A 17,459-nucleotide genomic window follows, 5' to 3' on the forward strand; every position below is an offset into this window, starting at 1 on the left:
TGCCTATTTTCCCTCTGCCAAAATATTAAAGCAAACAGTGGATTAACAGCGCAAGCAGCAAGTTTCTTCGACGACGTTCTTGAAACTTTGTCTAATTAAGAAACTGTCATTAGTGACATCAACATTTGGTCAAAGCAGGTAAAACGCAAGTTTAGAAAAACTATATGGAAAGGAAATGCAGCTTAGAGAACTGTTTTAATATTTCTAACCATCCAGCACCCTAGAAATCAGCAGGCTACTTGTGTAGATGACACGCTACAAGCAGTATACATACATTACTCACTCAAAGAACAGTTACTAAAAATGAAACCTTAAACTTCTGAGCACAGAAGTTGGGCTCCAGCTTCTCTAGAGAAGCGGCTCTGAGAGTGCTCGCAGGCGGCAGATACCTCGGGTAGGTACGGGAGGTCTGAGCGCTGCTGCTGCCAGCCTTTGGGGGAAATCGGGGGGGGAAAAAGGAGAAGGAGAAAAAAAGAAGAAAAAAAAAAAAAAGAAGTAGTAATCTCGCTCGGTTTAGTTCACTCAAAGCAAAAACACGCAATTAAAATCATTACAGCGAAGTGGCAGAAGGAAGACTCGCTAAAATCGCGGCGCTCCGCAGCCAGCCCGGCGATGCTCTCCGCGCCGGGGCCGCCGGATAATTAATAGTTGGGCGGCGGCGGGGAGGGGGCCGCCGCTGCGCCCCGCGCTGCCTGCCCGCGCCCCGCAGCCGGCTGGGGGGCTTCGGGCCTTTTTTCAGGGGGGAAAAAAAAAAACCACACCAACCCCTCGGGGCGGGGGGAGGAGAGAGGCGCGGACACGCCGCTCGGACGCCGCCTGCAGCGCGCACCCTCCCGCCGCCCGGGGGAGGCGGGATGCGCGGCGCTACGCGGAGCTGCGCGGGGCGGCAGGTGCGCGGGGCGCGGCGCGGCGCGGCTCGGCTCGGCCCTACTTACCGGGCGCCGGCGGCCGCCCCCGGCTCCGCGGCGCGCAGCGAGCCGCGGCTCCGTCCCGAGGCTCCGCACCGCGGGTCTGCGCGGGGGGGGATGGGGGGGGGGACACGTGAGGGATGCGTGGTCCGCACCCGCGCAGCAAGAACTTACGCCGGACTGGGGAGGCGCGGATGTTTATTCAAACACTTCGTCTCCAAAAAAAAGGGGGGGGGGGGGGGATGGGCGCAGGGGGCCCCAGGGACGCGGGGTGGGGGGAGGATGCGCGGCACGGAGCTGCGCGCCTGCGGAAGGGGCTGCGCGGGCGGAAAGCCGCAGCAGGTGCCGGGGAGGGGGGGAGCGGGGCGGCCGGGCCCGGCGCGGGGGGAGCGCGGGGGGAGGAGGGGGGCGCGGCCCCGCCGCAACTTCTTGCCCCGAGTGCTGAAGTTGGGGCGTGCGCGCCCCTTGCGCGGCGGCGCGGGGGGACCCGGCGGAAAACACGAGGAAAGCGCGGGGGGGGGGGGGGGCAGGAGGCGCCGCATCCCGCTCTCCGCGGAGGGTGCGCGCAGAGCGGGGCGGGGAGGGGGGGAAGTTTCCAAAGTGGGCGGGTGGGGGGTGCGGGCGGCTCCGCGGCCCGGAGAGGGGGGGGTCCGCACCCGCGCACCGCCGCAACCCCCCCCCCCCCCCCGCTACCGCGCCGGCGGCGGGCGGGCGGGGGGGGGGGGGGCCGGGCACGTGGGGCCGGCGGGGGGGAAAAGTGCAACAGCCCCGGAGGAGCGGGGAAAGTGTCGGGGGGCGCCGGACTCACCCGCAGGACTCGGCCTGCCGCTGCCCAGCACGGCGCGGCCCCGGCGCGGGCGGGCGGCGGCGCGGAGCGGCGCGGGTTGCCTCTCCGTCCCGTCCCTCCCTCCCGTCCCTCCGGCACGCCGAGCCCGGGCGGCGCGGCGGCGTGCTCCGCCGCTCGGTAAATAACAATAGAGCCCTCCGCTCGGCGCCGCGCCCGCCGGGCCCCGCACGCCGCCCCGCCGCGCCCCCGCCCCGCGCCGCCCCGCGCCCCCTCCCCGCCCCGCGCAGCCCCGCGCCGCCGCCCGCGCGGGCGGGCCGGGGGCGTCCCGCGACACCCCCGCGGAGGGAGATGTTGTTATTTTTTGCTGTTGTCAGTCTCTGACGTCACATCCACCTGCTGGGTAAACAAGGCTCGGTGCAAGGGAAAAATAATAATAAAAAAAAATAAAATAATAAAAGCGGGGAGGGGGAGGCGCGGGGGGGGGCGGGGGGGGGGGTGGAAGCCCCGCCGGCGCGGAGCTCCGCGGAAGGACGCCCGGGGGAGGCGGGGCGGCCCCGCCGGGAAGCGAAAGTGGCCGCGGAGCGCCCTGCGCGGTGCTGCGCGCCCCTGCGCGCCGCCGGGGAGGGAGTTCGGCGCGGGGGCAGGCGGGCCGGGGCCGCCCCGTCGGCGGAGGGCAGCGCCGCGGCCCCCGAGCAACTTTTCCGCAGCCGTCCCCCACGGGGGGGTGGGGGGGTCGGGCCCGCGTAGCTGGGGGGGGCGCGGGAGACCTCGCAGGGCCTTCCGCGGATGCCCGCGGAGCCCGCCTTACCTGCGCGGAGCGGCGAGGCGGGCGCTGCCTGCGCTCCCCCTCGCAGCGCACGCCGCTGTTGGCGCAAACACTGCTTAGAAACACTGCGCGGGTGCGCAGCGGCGCGCACCGGCCGCTGAGCGGGAGTGACCGACCCGAGGGCCGGGCTGAGCGCGGCGCCGCTCCGCGGGGGCTGCCCTGGCCCCGGCCGCGGTCCGGGCCGCGGGGCCTCATCCCGCTGGGTGCGCGGAGCGGCCCCGCGGAGCGGCAGCGGTCCCGGCCGCGCCGTCGGGGCTCCCGCGGAGGGGCCGGTGGCAGCGGCCGCGGGGAGAGGTCGAGTGGGGGCGAGAACCGGGACCGCCCGGCCCCCGGCTGCCCACGGCTCCGGCACTCGGCACCGGAAGGTTTAGCATCACCGGCGGCCTCGGCCCGGATAAGCAGCAACCGGCGGCCGCGGGGGTGCCTTGGCGGCGGCCGGACAGCGCGGAGGTTGCGCGGGCGGGAGCGGGCCCCGCCGGGCAGCATCCCGCCCTCCCCCGGGACCCCGACCCGCCGCAGGCAGGCCGGGACCCGCCGGCGGACCGCGGCGGCGAGGGCGGCCGGGGCCGGGGCCGGGGCCGGTCCGTCGGCGGGAGCCCCGCGGGGATGGAGCCTTCGCGGCCCGGCGCTGCAAGGCGGGAGTTAGCGGGCGGCCGCGGAGTTACCGACCGAGCGACCGACTTTGTTCGGGGGAAGAAAACTCTTTTCTTCCGACCGCGGGGACCTGCGAGAACCCAATTTTCTTCCCCTCCTTTGTTTTTTTGGCCGTCGCCTTTGGCTTCCCGCAGGACTGACACAAAACTCCCGGGCCGGAGGCTTTAAACACCGCCAGAAAGTGCCACCGGGCAGCGAACCGCTCCGGCGGGGAGCCCCGCGCCTCCGCGGAGCCCCGCGCACCCCGCGCCGGCCCCGGCCCCGGCCCCGGCCCGCCCCGCCCGGCGCCGGCCCGGCCGCCCCGGAGGCCGCGGCGAGCAGGGCCGGGAGCGCGGCGCCACCTCTTGGCAGAAGCGCTCCATCGGCGCGGGAACCGCTCCGGTAGCAATTAACACCTTAAATTACAGTAATGGCAAGGTACTTATGCCTAATTCATTATATTTTAAATAATTAAGAGGGGAAAATCGCTGCAAATAAATATTTGCGGAGATGGTGTTTGCGCCGTGCTTTCCGAACGATGTCGGCGGGCCGCGGGGGGAGCGCAGGGGCCGCACCGCCCCGCTGCGGGAGCGGCAGGGCGGGCCGCGGCCAGCCGGCCCAGGCACCGCAGGGGGCACCGCGGTTTGTGTCGCCGAGAGGGACCGCCAGCTTCAAACGCGAATGCTTACCGTCGTCTTAAGCTTCTGTTCAGATTTTTTGGTTCATCTGCTTCTTCAGTAGGAAGAAAAAGGAGATGGACCTATTAAAAGAGCATTTCTTAAACACCCCCCCCCCCTTACTGTTCTAAAAAATATTTGTTTTATATTTCATCCTGGAATAAACGTCGTTCATTGGAAACTTCGTCTCCTGTTTTTAACTTCGCAAATCTAAACCAGTACATCAACTCTGTAAAACATGATTAATTCCATAGACAATACCAGCGGTGGGAGTTCTCCCTCCCCCTCCGCCAATGTAGCTGCTAATTGTACTCGAATTGTTTACTGCTGTTTTGTTTTACAAGTGCCTGGAGAAAGATGCTTGATATTCCCACCACCAGCAGAACCATCCCAAGAGCAAATGCTTGGCAGATTTTGGCAAGGGTGCACACAGGCTACAACTACAGCTTGTTAGCTAAAAAAAAAAAAAAAAAAAAAAAAAATTATGAAGGTGATGACGCCTCCGTAATTATAGGTGTTACTTGTTTTAAAGTCAGAATGTTTTCCAAGCTACTGTAATACCACACCTCCGATGTCCCAGGAGCCAGGACTTGGAGTCCTTTCCGCTTTAGTCACTGGTTTATGAGGCTTTGCAGAACACATCACCAGGCGGCACGGCTGGTTCCCGGGCCACTTTGCGCTCCTGCGTAGGTGCAGAGCCCGTGCGGGTGCTCAGCTACTATTCTACCTTTTACGTCAGGCATGAAAAGTTGAGGTATATACTATGTACTGCCCAAAAAAGTTGTTGGACTAAAGAGAAACGTACATTGGTTTCACAGCCTGGTTTTATGATTTTCTGACTTTGTTTCAAATAAGTCCAATGTTCTCCTGGTGCTTCTGCGGCTCTGCCCATCGCACGGTACACGTGCGAGGTGACTAACACTGGGCATTTCTTTTGCCCAGGTAACTTTAAGGATGGGAAGGGTTGACTTGGTGATGAGGAGGACTTTTAAAAGGCGTAAATATCCAGGTTAGGGGCTGAGCCCTCTGCTGTTGGCAACACTTGCACCAACTTCAGTGGAGGCAGGATCTGTTCTCCAATTGGGGAAATACCACAAAAAGATAAAAAGTGACACAGCTAAGGTCTCAGGTTGGCTTGTCTGATGAAAGGAAATGTATAAATAAGTCCTCCCAAATGAGGACTGTAACCAGACCCAGATAATTTTTTAAATGAAATATTGTTTTGTATATCTCTATGGAAAAAAAAAAAAAGCTGGGTTGTTTTTTTTTTCAGCATCCCAAACTTTGATGTCTGCTTTGCAAGCCTGTTCGCACCCCTCATCTGCCTTTGTTATGAGACTTTCTTGATTTCCCTGGTCGCAGTGGAAGCCATGTCCTGGCCTGCGCCGAGAGGACGAGCTGGAGCAGAACGGAGGGCCGGTGCCGGGCCGGCCGCGGCGGCGTGAGCAGCACGGCCTGCTGACTGCTGCTCGCAGGGAAGACAAATTGCTGTTCTGTCCCACGGCAGCACGACCCGGGGAGAGCGGGCTGGAGGCTGGCTTCATGCACACGGCAGCGGGAGTCAGCCACAAAATAAACTGTGTTTTACTGTTGTGAATCCAGGGCAGCTCCGCTGCAGTCGGAGTTGCTTTGGATTTGCATTGACAGCGCAGAGACACGAGTTTCGGATTCACCCCAGACTCCTCGGGGTTCCTCAGCAGATGGGAAATGCTCGCCACGTCCGTACCCACGCTAATCCTCTTTACTCCTTGAGGTGTCCCTCCAGCCGCCGCTGTATCAGAAGCCACCCAGAGATAACTTTTCTATAGCACATTTCCATTTGTCCTGAGCTGCCAGCCAATATATATTTCCTTTTCCTGTGGGGGCAATGAATAGCCATTGTATTTGCGTTGGACTATTAATCTGCCTGAATTTGGTAGAGATTCTTAAATGAATATTCATGGGAATTAATGTCATTTAATTCCTATTGCTTCCTGAATATAATTACGTGCTGTACGTGAATTGGCAAACACCACAAGACATCCAATCTTGATGAAAGTCTATGACCAATTAATTTGAAACACCACAAGCTGGACACTCGTGCAGTACCGAAGATGCACAAAGCGCTACCAAGATGCAGCCTGGCTTCAGGAGAGGAGATGGGCTGGAGAGGAAGCTAATGCAAGAAGGAAGATGTATGCTGTGGAAAGCAAACAATGCCTTTAGGGATGAAAAATATGATTAAAATGGTATTTTAATACAAGCTCTTCCCCAGGTATTTGTCTACAGACAGGGACTACCCTAAACATTTGTATTCTCTTGCAAAAGAGCTTTAATTTTTCCCTTTCTCGCCCATAGAAAAACATCTTTCAGGGCCTCTTGTTCCTGGTCCCTTTTGAGACCCAGCATCTTTTGGAAGACCTTCAGCACATCCTACAAATAAGAAATGCCCAAGTCCAATCCTCCTTCCTCATAGCAGCCCGCCTGCCAAAGTTCACGCTGTTCCTCCAATAATAAAGCAGTAATCAGCTCAGTATTGAAGCAGAACCCATCCCCAGCATCAGTGCTACCAACCCCTGTCGTAACATAACAAGGACTCTTCCCAAAATATTTGGGCTTGCCCTGTCACAGTGAGAGGCGTTCAAGTTCAGCGCTCTGTCAACAATGCCAGGTGTCTCCTGAACCTCCGGCGCCCGAGCCAAGAGGGAGAGCTCAGAAGCACAGGAATAATCATTATTCACATTACTAAAACATAACGGAATGTTTAAACAGATAACGTAACAAAATCCTTCACAGAAAAAAAAAAATATTGTTTATTATTTATCCCAGTCAGATAGAAAATGAACTCAATCTCCTGGAAAGCAAAAGCGAGGCTCCTTTTTTTTGGAACCGACAGCCACGAAAAAAATATTCTATTGTGCCAGCTGTGCCCCTTCAAAGGGGCTGATGTTGGCTACAGCTCTCGATAAACCAACTGGCAAATTTTGGGGGGGGGGGAAGTGACTCAAAGCCAAACACAAATATCTAAGAAAAAAAAACCTGGTGAAACCAAAGATCCAAGAACAATTTCATTTTGAGTCAATCTGAAGATTTCATTTCAATTTTGATTTTTTGGGGGAATAAGAAAAAAGACACACACCCCCTTGCTTGAAAATAAAATTAAAGGACATTTTGAACACAAAGTAGTTTCAAAATGAAAAATCAAAGTGTTTCATGTCAGAAGTGTCAAAACTAACAGCTTCAGCATTTGTCAGAGCTTTTTTGAGTTTTTATAAATGACAAGTTTGGCATGTGTGCACAAACCGTTTTGGTGCTGCTGAATCTGCATTTTTGCATGCAAAAAATGGTTGGGCAATTTTTTCTGTGCAGAAGCCCTGTTTGCCATTCCCTTTGTGCGGAGGCCAGCAGCGCTCTCCCCGACGGCTGCGCTGCGACGGGGCCTCACCGGCACCTCTCAGCTCCTCCTTGGCTTGTTAATATTTTACCATTCGGTTTGCAGGACTTCGCAGGCCTGGTCTTTTCCAGAACTAGTTCCCTGGTTAGCGGGAGGAGGTACAAAGGTTAGGAGAGACCGACTGTGCGTCTCCGGCTTGATGTGCTGCTGTGTGACAGGCGGCCACGGACCTATTCTAAGGTGACATTAGGTAATTTATTAGCCTGGTTCATTACAGCCTTAACAAAGTCACAGGCTAAGCTCCCTTTCATCGGCTCGCTGCCTTCCCAAAGTGAGGGTTTTCAAGAAGTGTTTTCTCCCGAGATGTTTGGAGAGGTTTCAGTCAGGTTTACAACTTACCTAGCAGGAGGGCAGGGGTGGAAATAGGAGTCTATAGCACCTGAAATATGGCATTTACTTTAAAATCTCCGAATTACCTAAAATGCTATTCTTATAAAAAATTACCACGAAGCATTTACAATATTAGCAACTGAACATATCCTTGCTATGAAACTAGCAGCCATCCGGATTTCGCGTGTCTGCTTCCAGCATAGCTGACTTTGCTGCAGGCTTGGGACAGTGCCTAGTCCCCAGGGAAGGCAAAAAATAAGATCTCTGCTGTAAGCACCACGGGCCTACAATCGCTTCTGCAGATAACAGACACCTACCTGCCTTTTGCTACCAGATTTCTGTAACGCTTTCTACATCTCTCTGGTGACAGCACCGCTTCTTGCTGTATATCTTGACAACTTCTAATTAACCCAGTCTCAGCATCTTTGAAGCTTCTGTAGAAAACCAACGTACTTCTCTAGAGCAAGAGACACAATTCAAAACACCATCTCCTCCTCTGACTTCCAGGACAGCCTTTGCTCCACAGAGGCTTCAAAACCCGGTCATACATAGTCTGACTCTGCTAAAGGCTGGACCAGCTCCTTCCCTGCCCTTGTTGGAGGGCAGTATTGGAAGCAAGCAGAGATAGAAACAGGTTTCTCACATCTTGTTGGCATTTCTGGGACTGCTCAAACTCCTGCTGTGGTGCACACACAGAAATCCCCAACAAGGACATGCCACCCTTTTAGCTTCTATTGGGATGACCAGTCTCATCTCAACAGGATGGTCTCCTCACTCCCTGCCCCGCTCTCCCCACGAGTTAAGCAATCCTTCCCCAGAGCTATGCTGTGGAGGCAATGGAGTAATTGCAACTTTCCTCATGAAGGATTTTCCCTTGATGCTGTCTCAAAAGTTACTATGCTGAAATATTATTTCATCTTAATTTTTGCACTATTATGACTCTTTTTTAATCCAAAAGTCCAACATCAACAAAGATTAAAGCTTTTACTCTAGTTACATATCTATGAAAACAGCAGTCTCCTGTGTCTTGGGAGATAAACACTACCAGATGCTCTAGTAAACACCAGAAAGGGGAGAGAGGAAAAAAAGAGAGTGGCCAGGAGAAGGAAAGGGCTGAAAATAAGTTAGAAATAGCAGAAGAGGAGACCAGAAAAGTAAATTCCTGGTGGTTCTTGCTATGTGGCAGTGAAGAGGTTAAAGCCCAGTACGCTGCCATCTCTAGACAGAATTGGTTGTTATTGCATTGATAAAACCCCGGGTTGTGTTTTCCTTGTCCATTTTGACCCGTATCTGACGTTAGCATTGCAAATGATGTCTGCTGCCATTCAACTAGTCAAAGTGAGCGGAGAGAAACAAGACAGAGAGCTTAGCAAAGACGATACTAATGGAAGGGGTGGGGAAAAGTCTGATTTACATGTAATTAATTATTATTTATGTAAAAACCATATCATTGTGGTGGTTCTTGACATCATTTAAAGCCTCTTTTCAAAAGAGGAGTCTCCCCTGTTAGTGCACTAATCTTCTTTTCTGTGCTGCAGTATGAATTGTGATATGGCAGTAGCCGCGTTGGCCCATCACCACCACTTGCAGGGTTGACATCCGACTGCCCAAAAGAGCTAAGCAGAATAATCCTGCCTCCTCCTAAACAGGTGACTTTGCATCACCAGGGCCATAGGAAGATAGCAAGTCCCATCTGGTGGGAAATTGTCGGACCTAAGGCCAATGTCATGCAGAAGATGACAGATTTACACATAGCCGCTGTGAAAAAGTTTCAGGCAAAAAACCCCATATTTTCTTCTGAACTTGTAAAATGATTAACTTATTTATTTGATTTCAGCATCTAATCGCAAAATAATTACCTAGCCCAGCCCCAAAGTATCTTGGCAATGTTGTTCGAGAGACACTCCAGCACAGACAAAAGCTCCCGCGGGAAGACATCAATCTTCTTCCTGTACAAATGAAACTGGTCCACAAAAATGAAGGGCACGGCTCCACCCCAGCTCTTTCAAAATGCAGCTGTCTCAGCAGTAGCTCCAGTCCAGCTCCTAGACTTGTCCCTGCCCACTAGTTTTCACAGGAGCTAGGTCAACCCTCAAGTGCATGGATTACATATGGCAGCATGACCTAATTTATTCAGGCTCCACTGGACAAAATATATACGGTGGAAAGCTTATTGGCAGTGTCTCACTGGTTCTCTCTAATTTGCCAAAGGAGCTGCTGGGCAGGAAACTCAGTTAACCTCAATGATGGTAGGGACAGATTAAAGGGAGCTAGACTCAAAAACAGGCAGATCTCAAGCAATCTTCTTAATAAAGAAAAACAAACCACAGCACTAATTGGAGCAATAGGATGGGGTAGGAGCTTCGGCTCGAGCCTGGGAGCGGAGGCAGGAGCGGATGGGACGGGCAGTGCTCATCAGAGTGAGGGATGTCACCGGGACGGATGGTCCCACGCACCCATTGCACTCTTGGCACAGCCCACGAGCTGTGCTAGGAGGGCGTCCCCAGCCACGTCTCCCCCATCCTCCATCTCCCCTACACCGACCTCCACAGTATTTCTACACAGCGTTGCCTCTGCCCATGCTGTCAGCTCACGGGGGCCACGCGATGATGTTAGCTGGCTGCTGAGGCCTCAGTACCATGCTGCCCAGCTTCTGGAGGACACACAGAGCAAGGCCAGGTTTGCCTGCCGTAGTCCAAGCAGACAAAACCAAGAGCACTGCAGGCAGAAATCTGCCTGCAAGGCTCTCACCTACCCTTCTGCTTTTAGGAACAGCATAATATTTCATGTTCTCCCATCATCGTCTCCTTGTCAGCTGGTGCTGGGAGCACCAAAGCATCGCTAATCCCACCTGGGAGGGGGCAGGGAGTGCAAATCTGCCCCCAAACGTACACTTTTGGCCCAGGCAAACAATTTCCAAACAGCAAAAAAACAGTATTTCATTCAACCCTTGCACACCCCAGAGTTGTGGTAGGATTTTCATCCTGGGTGAAATGGCTTGTCCAGCCTTGTCCAGTTTGTGAATCAACTCTGATACTAGGCAGGGACCTGATATCCCAGTTGGAAAGGAAAAAAAAAAAAGAAAAATAATTTCTCCTAGTAGAGAATCATCTTCCCCTTTGCATAATTTATTTTGTCAAAAGTAGCAAAAGCTACTGTCACCAGCTTGAGACCGAGCGAACTCAGCTCACACACAGAGCACGCTTGGCACAAGGAAACGTTTTCATCTCTTGGAGCAGGCTCTAAGGAGGTCAGCTTGCCTTGCTGTCCACTCCACTTCAGACTTTAAATGTTTTCGATTTTGGTTTTGGTATTTTTTGCCTACATCATAATCAACACATTCAGGTTTTTTTGTTTTATTTTTAAGCTCTTTTTTTTTTTTTTTTTTTTTTAAGTCACATTTACCATAGGGACAAGTGGGCTGATATCTCTGTATTCCAACCTTCAAACTTTGTAAAACTGAATGAGGTCAGTAGAGGGACTGTTTTTCCTAGTGAAATTAGCACAAGTGTAGGGCAGAAACATTACCAGAGCTACCGAAAGCTTTCTTTATCTGGTCGGCCTAGAGACCAGATGTTTAGCTACAAATTCTTTGGCTCTCGGTGGTTCACAACTGCTCTCTGCCATCTTTGCACATCAAACGCCTGCAGAGTAAAGACAGCGTTCTGAATCTCAGCAAAATTTCAGACTTTCAGGAGGGCTATTATTTCTGCTGTGGGTTTTTCAGAGAGAAGAAATTATTTCAATGGGAAACCTCATACCCAAGAACCTTCTGGCTGTTTATTCCTACACAGGGTGATTCTCTGGCTAACACATGACAGCTTCCACCCCGATACTGTGAGAGTTGGAGGCACATTTCCATCAACCCTCTGACTTGGTTAATCACATCCAATAATTTGTTTATGAAGTTCAATTCCACAAAGCCCAACCTGGAAGCAGGTATTCATCCTCCCAGATGCAAGTGCTTTTGCTATAATTTCTTTTAAAGTCAAAAGCTGATCTTTATCTACAAAAGGCCAGAGCAATGACTATTTAGTGTGTTTAGAAAACACAGCTCTTTCACCACACCTGCAGCCCAGCTGCCAACTTTCAGCCATGCGGACTCTCCACTGCTCTGGGAGACTCCGGTGCAGTAAACAAAGTAGTTTTCCCTGGCTTCCCTTGTACCAGGTACCTCTCCCAAATGTCTTTATGTACTCACGCCCTAAAAGTCTTCACACAGGTCCTGTTTCCGCAGCATTTCCAAGGGTTTGGGATTTGGTGATGGAAGTTGATGGTAGCTGGGTTTTCCTCCACTTCCTCTAGGTTGTCCTGTTAATGACTTTGCAATAGATGCAGAAGAGCCTTCACAGTTGAACAAGACTGGGACCTGTTTCAGGAGTTACTCCTAAGATTCGCCCCCCCCTTCTTGATGTAAGAGACAAATGAAATCCCGTCTTTTTCAGGCTTCTGAAGGAAATTTGTTACAGCACCCAAATCTGCAGCTGTCTCCCACAAGCTGCTTCTATCTGACTCAAGGTAATGTCCCGTAGGCATCTCCAGTGTGCATGTCGGTCATAGCAATGCCACTGAACAAACAAACTTCAAAGTAAAAAGCAATGCCAGAACCAGGGAGACACGCCTGGGGGTGAGAGAACTGGGATAATAAAACTCACAGCATCACCCTGGTGCCAACCCTGTACTTTTTGCGCCTCTAATTTCTGCAGTTTCTTGGAATGGTTTCCTAAGACACCATTTCATTTTGGAGATGAAAGGAACACGCAAGGGTTAAATCGGAGCCGCCATCCCCCACCCCCAGCCTATTCACAGCAGAAGGAAATCTGTCTCTCTCCCACCCCTCAGCATCCTGTCTCTGCTGCCTTGGAAAACACACAAATCCCTTACAGCTTCCTGAGGGGCAGAGACCTCAGCCCGCTCCCAGCCACCCTCCTCCCCGGTGGACCCTGCGGCAGCCTGGTTTCCCCATGGCAGAGCACCCTTCCCGGGGAGCTCGATGCCCCATGCCGCAGCAGCTCCTTCCCTCCCCCCTGGCCTGGCCTGAGGAGCTGCTGCAGCAGCACCAGCTGGGTCTCCTGGGTGGGACCCCAGCAGCTGCTCATCCTGGCCAGGTGCTAGAGCTTGGCCTTGGATGCAGCAAGTACCCAGCAGCTAGCATGGCTCTTCCCTGATCATGGGCTGAATTACTCCCAAGTAGCTTTTGTCCCCTTGTCCCCCTTACCAGGTCTACCCCAATGGCTTATTTTCCCTATTTTCTCTACAGCTGATGAGGACAACCAGAAGGAACTTGAAACTGCTTCCTCAACGTTGTCCCAAGCTTGTCCCATGTGTTCCCCACTAAGCATCTAAGACTTTCCCCATCCCACTGAGATGCCTACCCTGTAGCTCCAAGGAGCTGAGACATGCTCATGGCAATCAGCCACTGGAGACGGGGAACCCACAGGCAGGTTTCACGGTTAAACAAAGTTACACAAGCCTCGGGAAGTCCCCCAGAGGTCACACAGGTGTCATTGCTTTCCCACACACGGCCCTTGGGTAGTGCCGAGCACGCCTGTGTCTCTGCTGAGCAGAAAGGCCAGCTGAGAGCCACAGGTCCTCACCCTCTTCCGTCCAACAGGCGCAGAGAAGGGACCAGCCATCCAGCTCCTCCTTGAGGTACAGAGGATGGGTGTGATGAGGAAAAGCCAGCCCTTGGCCCCCAAGGAGGCTCAGCATCACTCGGAGCACCCAGAAGGCATCCCACCCACCACAACCACATGGCACAGCACAGCCAGGAGGTGCTGAGTATCTGCACAGCAGCATCACCTCAGAGCTGTGCCCGTGCTAATAAGCGCGGTTTGAAGCATGAAATGGCTGTGCTACCTCCAGTCCATGAGCTGGAGTGCATTGCTGTCAGCTCCAGGGCCTCCGAGCTGCATGCCGTAGGTTACACACGTAGAGCCATGCCCTGAGAACGCTTTCAAAGGGCAGGTACTGCACACTTTGCATCCACGTGGGGAATCTGTGCAACATAACTAGGGCACTGTAAATTCACACCCCAGCTCTCTGTGCTGTAACTTGTCTGTGGAGACAAGCCCCACATGGCTTCTTCCAACGCTCCTGGTCACAGGGGAGCGGCACGGAGAACTACAGCATTGCCAGATCTAAACATCCAAAATCATGAGTCATAGTTTCCAAAAATTATCTAACTGGTATATATAAAAAAAAAAATAAATTTAATGAATTCTTATTTTTCATCTTTCAGATAACACTCGAAAGTTTCTCCACAGTTCTCGGTGCTAGAAATTCAAGGAAAAACAAACACATGACAGAAAGCAGAAGTAGAGATTTTCATACATTCTCATGATTCCAGAAGCTAGAGCTTTAAGGAAAAAAAAAAAAGAAACAATAAACAACAAAAGGCTTATGATATAAAGATTATGATTTGGCTAGCAGCAGAAGCAAAACCTCATGATTTATGCGACAAACCTCAACTGAACAACTCGGCTCAAAAACTTGGAAAAAGAAGGTGAAACATTCCAGCATCATTTTGGCTGCCAAAATAACAGAAACAAACGTGCAAAATTTCAACACAAGAAAAAAAAATTAATGAGATTTGTTCCACTTTCATGAACTCGAAGACAAACAGATGTTGACAAAAAGATGTTGCAAACAGTTCTTGCTGTTGTTCAGCTGAGCCCAACTTGCAGCAATGCAAATGCATCTCTCGTTCATTATGTCACCCCCTTTGCTCTCGCTTTTCACTCACTCACACAGAGCAGCCACTGTCTTTGCACGCTGTGTGTTCTTTCACGTCTTTTACCAACACAATGGGTTTAATTTCAGTCTCTTGTACACCATGTTAACAGTCACAATTAATTATTCTCATTTATTCTGCAAGAACACACCTGTACTGGGTACTGCCCTCAGAGAAAGAGGCACAGACCCTGTTTCAAAGACACATGAGAAATCCCCACTCCTTAGTAACATCTGCACTTTTTAATATGATTTTACAATTTGGACTACAAGTACCAAAGGGCTGAGCTGGCCTCAGTGTACTACTGTCTGTCCTCTTTCAGTACTGAAGCAACCCTTAATTTTATTTACTCTAGATTAGACCTGTAGGATGCAACCTAAATGATACCGAGATCCACGAGGCGCTCTCCTGGAAAAAGGCTTCAGAAATGGATCCCATGTCCAAATTGAAGATGACGCCAGCACTGGTTTCATTTCAAGGCAATCCAGATGTTCAGTAAAGTGATTAGGAAGTGGTGTGTATCAAATATAAGATATTCTGCATTGAACTAATGCATTTATTTGCTCTGAATGGTTTTCTAGTTCAGGGCAGCACTTTGCCTGTCACAAGTAAAGTGCTTTGACAGAACACATGGACATTTCTGCTGCTTAAACTGAGCCAGCAAACGGAATGGCCAGCAACTCACAAGTCTCAAAAGAGTCCAGAGAAGTACTCTCACTCTGATATATTTATTTCCTGGTCAACTAAATGCATGAGTTCAGGTCCCATTTGTCAGCATCCTGCTTATCCACAGCCATTTGAAAGGAAGCAAATAAACATAACAATGTTATCATAGGGCCATTGAGTTTTCATCCTATTACTGGCTAGCAGGTGTCCAGAGTATCACTAAAATCAGGTAATACAGCCCCTTGCTTTGAAGAATGGAGGCCAAGAGCTTGCCCCAGCTACCGGTGGTGCAGCACCTCTGCCCAGACAGACTTGTTTTGTTCCAGCACTGCCTCCGAGTGTCCACGCTCACAGGCACAGGGCTCTGGTACATAACCTGGCCTCGGTTGCGCGGCTGTGACAAGGTAGGCGAGACCTGTCCAGGGCTAGCAAAAGGTGGTAAAGCCTTGCATCAAACTACTGCAGAGGGCAAGTGCCACCTGCCTCTCCCATAGAGACCTGTTGGTGGGTTTATCATTCCCTTCAAGGAGGAGGAATGAGGATGAAGAACAGCTGAGAAAGTTAAATGGGTGCATCCTCTGTTTTACTGCCATATTTAGTAATCTGAGAGAAAGGGCAGCCCCCTTCTTCCCGTTCCTCCTTGGTGGACAAGCCTTCAGTGGATGTGTTGACTATTACCCTGGCTGCCTTGGTTTTCTAGGGAGAGTTACAGAAACAGTCTCCAGGCAATCACAAAAACACTACATCCAGAGACATCACATCCTCTACTAATATAAAACACTAGCTCCAGCCAGCTCAGAAAAGGCACCAGCCATACCATCCCATCCAAACACAGCATCCACAGACGTGGCCAGGACCTTCTGCACTGTCAGGGTCCCTTTTGACTTTGGGCCTATGTCTCTTTCTCACTCAAGTTTCTCTTTGCATCTTCTACTTGGGAACAGGGGAGGACTCAGGCACATGGGGGGGGGGGGGGAAATCCAGATAAGAGAGCACAGCTGTGTTGTAATTTGTAGTTTCACAGTCCTCTGTGGATAAGCCCCAACACAATACATCCATTTGCCTGCAAATTGAGAATTGTGTTAAACCCACGGTAGTTCTGATGTAACAATATCTTCATGCTGAGAAACTTGAAGACTGCCGAGAAATACAGCACTTAAGCAGAACAAAAAGCAAATTCCCAGCAGCACCTTCCACCCCCATGTTTTTATTGAGTTTTAGTAGAAAAGAATTCAAAAATACAGAGGGCCTGCAGACCAGACTAGGCATTGTCTGCATTAATTTGGGGTATACATTACTTTCAGCTGATACTCAGATGAAAAATTAACCCAGCATTCCTCCATGGTTTAGGATTTTGTAAGCGAGTTTTGCAGATGCATCTCTGCTCCCTGGACCTGGTGCTCTCGATGATTTCCATTTCCATGGGCATACAAGAAGAGGAGGAACAGCTCTGTGTGTGTTCATGCATGTCAGCAAGACAGTCTCCCAGATGAAGAGGCAACATGCAGAACAATAGCAGCTCTGAACTCAGGAGAGCTCTTCTGGAAGGGGTAGTGGTAATGCGGCTTTTCACCAGCTTGAGTGACATCAGAGCCTGGCCACCGGGACACCTGATCTATACTGGTCATGCAAAAGCAAATACCAGAAACTAATTGAAGTGGCACCAAGATTTTTCAGTAGTGCCTAAAGGAGCTGGAACCCACATCTTCCTGCACGTTAGGGGGTCTTGGACTCCTCAGTTTTTATCCTAAGCTTTCTCCTTAAGGCAAAAAAAGTATTTTAGATTGAAAAGGTACTATGCTCCCAGCTGCTCTTATCCCATTATCATGAGATTTTAATTCTCAAAATCCCTAAGTTTATAATTGTCATTTCACTACATTATGTAGAGTGCAAATCAAAGCATTGCCTTTATAAAGGTTCATCAGTGAAACATATTTGCATTTTGTAGCTTATTTCTGATAGAAGCTAAGTTTTTAGCAGCCGCATGTAAATTCAAACACCTGAGGCCCTCCCTTGCATCAGAGGTTACAATCTTGAGCTACTTCTCCCAAGAACCTCTAGGGCCAGCAAACTCTTTCCATAAGGGGCACTAATAAGCAAAAGCTCCATCTGTGAATGAGGGGGAGGAAACACAACTGTGGGAGGATAACAGAGCATCAACACAACCCTGCTGAACAAAGTACATGTTGAGCACTCTGTCTAGACACCTTCAACAGCCATCCCACACTCTTCACCATCTTAGAAGGACAGGCTCCCTCCCCTAGCCACAAGCCCCTGATGCCCACGGAGCAGATCTCCAGGGCCCTGCAACACCACCACTGTGCTTCCACCTCCCAGGAAAAGGCTGATGGTCTTCTCCAGGAGCACCACCGCCAACACCCAGCCACCTGGGAAGTACCACCACAAAACTCACCAAGTCCCACTACTAGCCCCTGCAGCCTCCCAGGGCATACAGAGCATTTCTGG

General features: G+C 51.6%; 1 protein-coding gene across 4 annotated transcripts in view; it reads right to left on the reverse strand.

Moving 5' to 3' along the window:
- The window catches only part of FOXP1 (forkhead box P1), a 389,382-nt gene extending 386,833 nt beyond the window's left edge, over positions 1-2,549 (reverse strand). For 3 of the 4 annotated variants that reach the window (XM_082322181.1, XM_082322180.1, XM_082322178.1), the window contains exons 1-2: positions 2,504-2,549; positions 311-430 (exon numbers count right to left, since the gene is read on the reverse strand). The gene's annotated coding sequence lies outside the window, so the exon portion shown is untranslated. Of the gene's footprint in view, positions 1-310; positions 431-1,716; positions 1,784-2,503 lie in introns of those variants that run through there. The other variant, XM_082322179.1, reaches the window with a different exon arrangement.
- Between the last annotated feature and the right edge of the window lie 14,910 nt (positions 2,550-17,459).

This window comes from Platalea leucorodia (genome assembly GCF_965183815.1).
Source record: "Platalea leucorodia genome assembly, chromosome: 9".
NCBI classification, from domain to species: Eukaryota; Metazoa; Chordata; class Aves; order Pelecaniformes; family Threskiornithidae; genus Platalea; species Platalea leucorodia.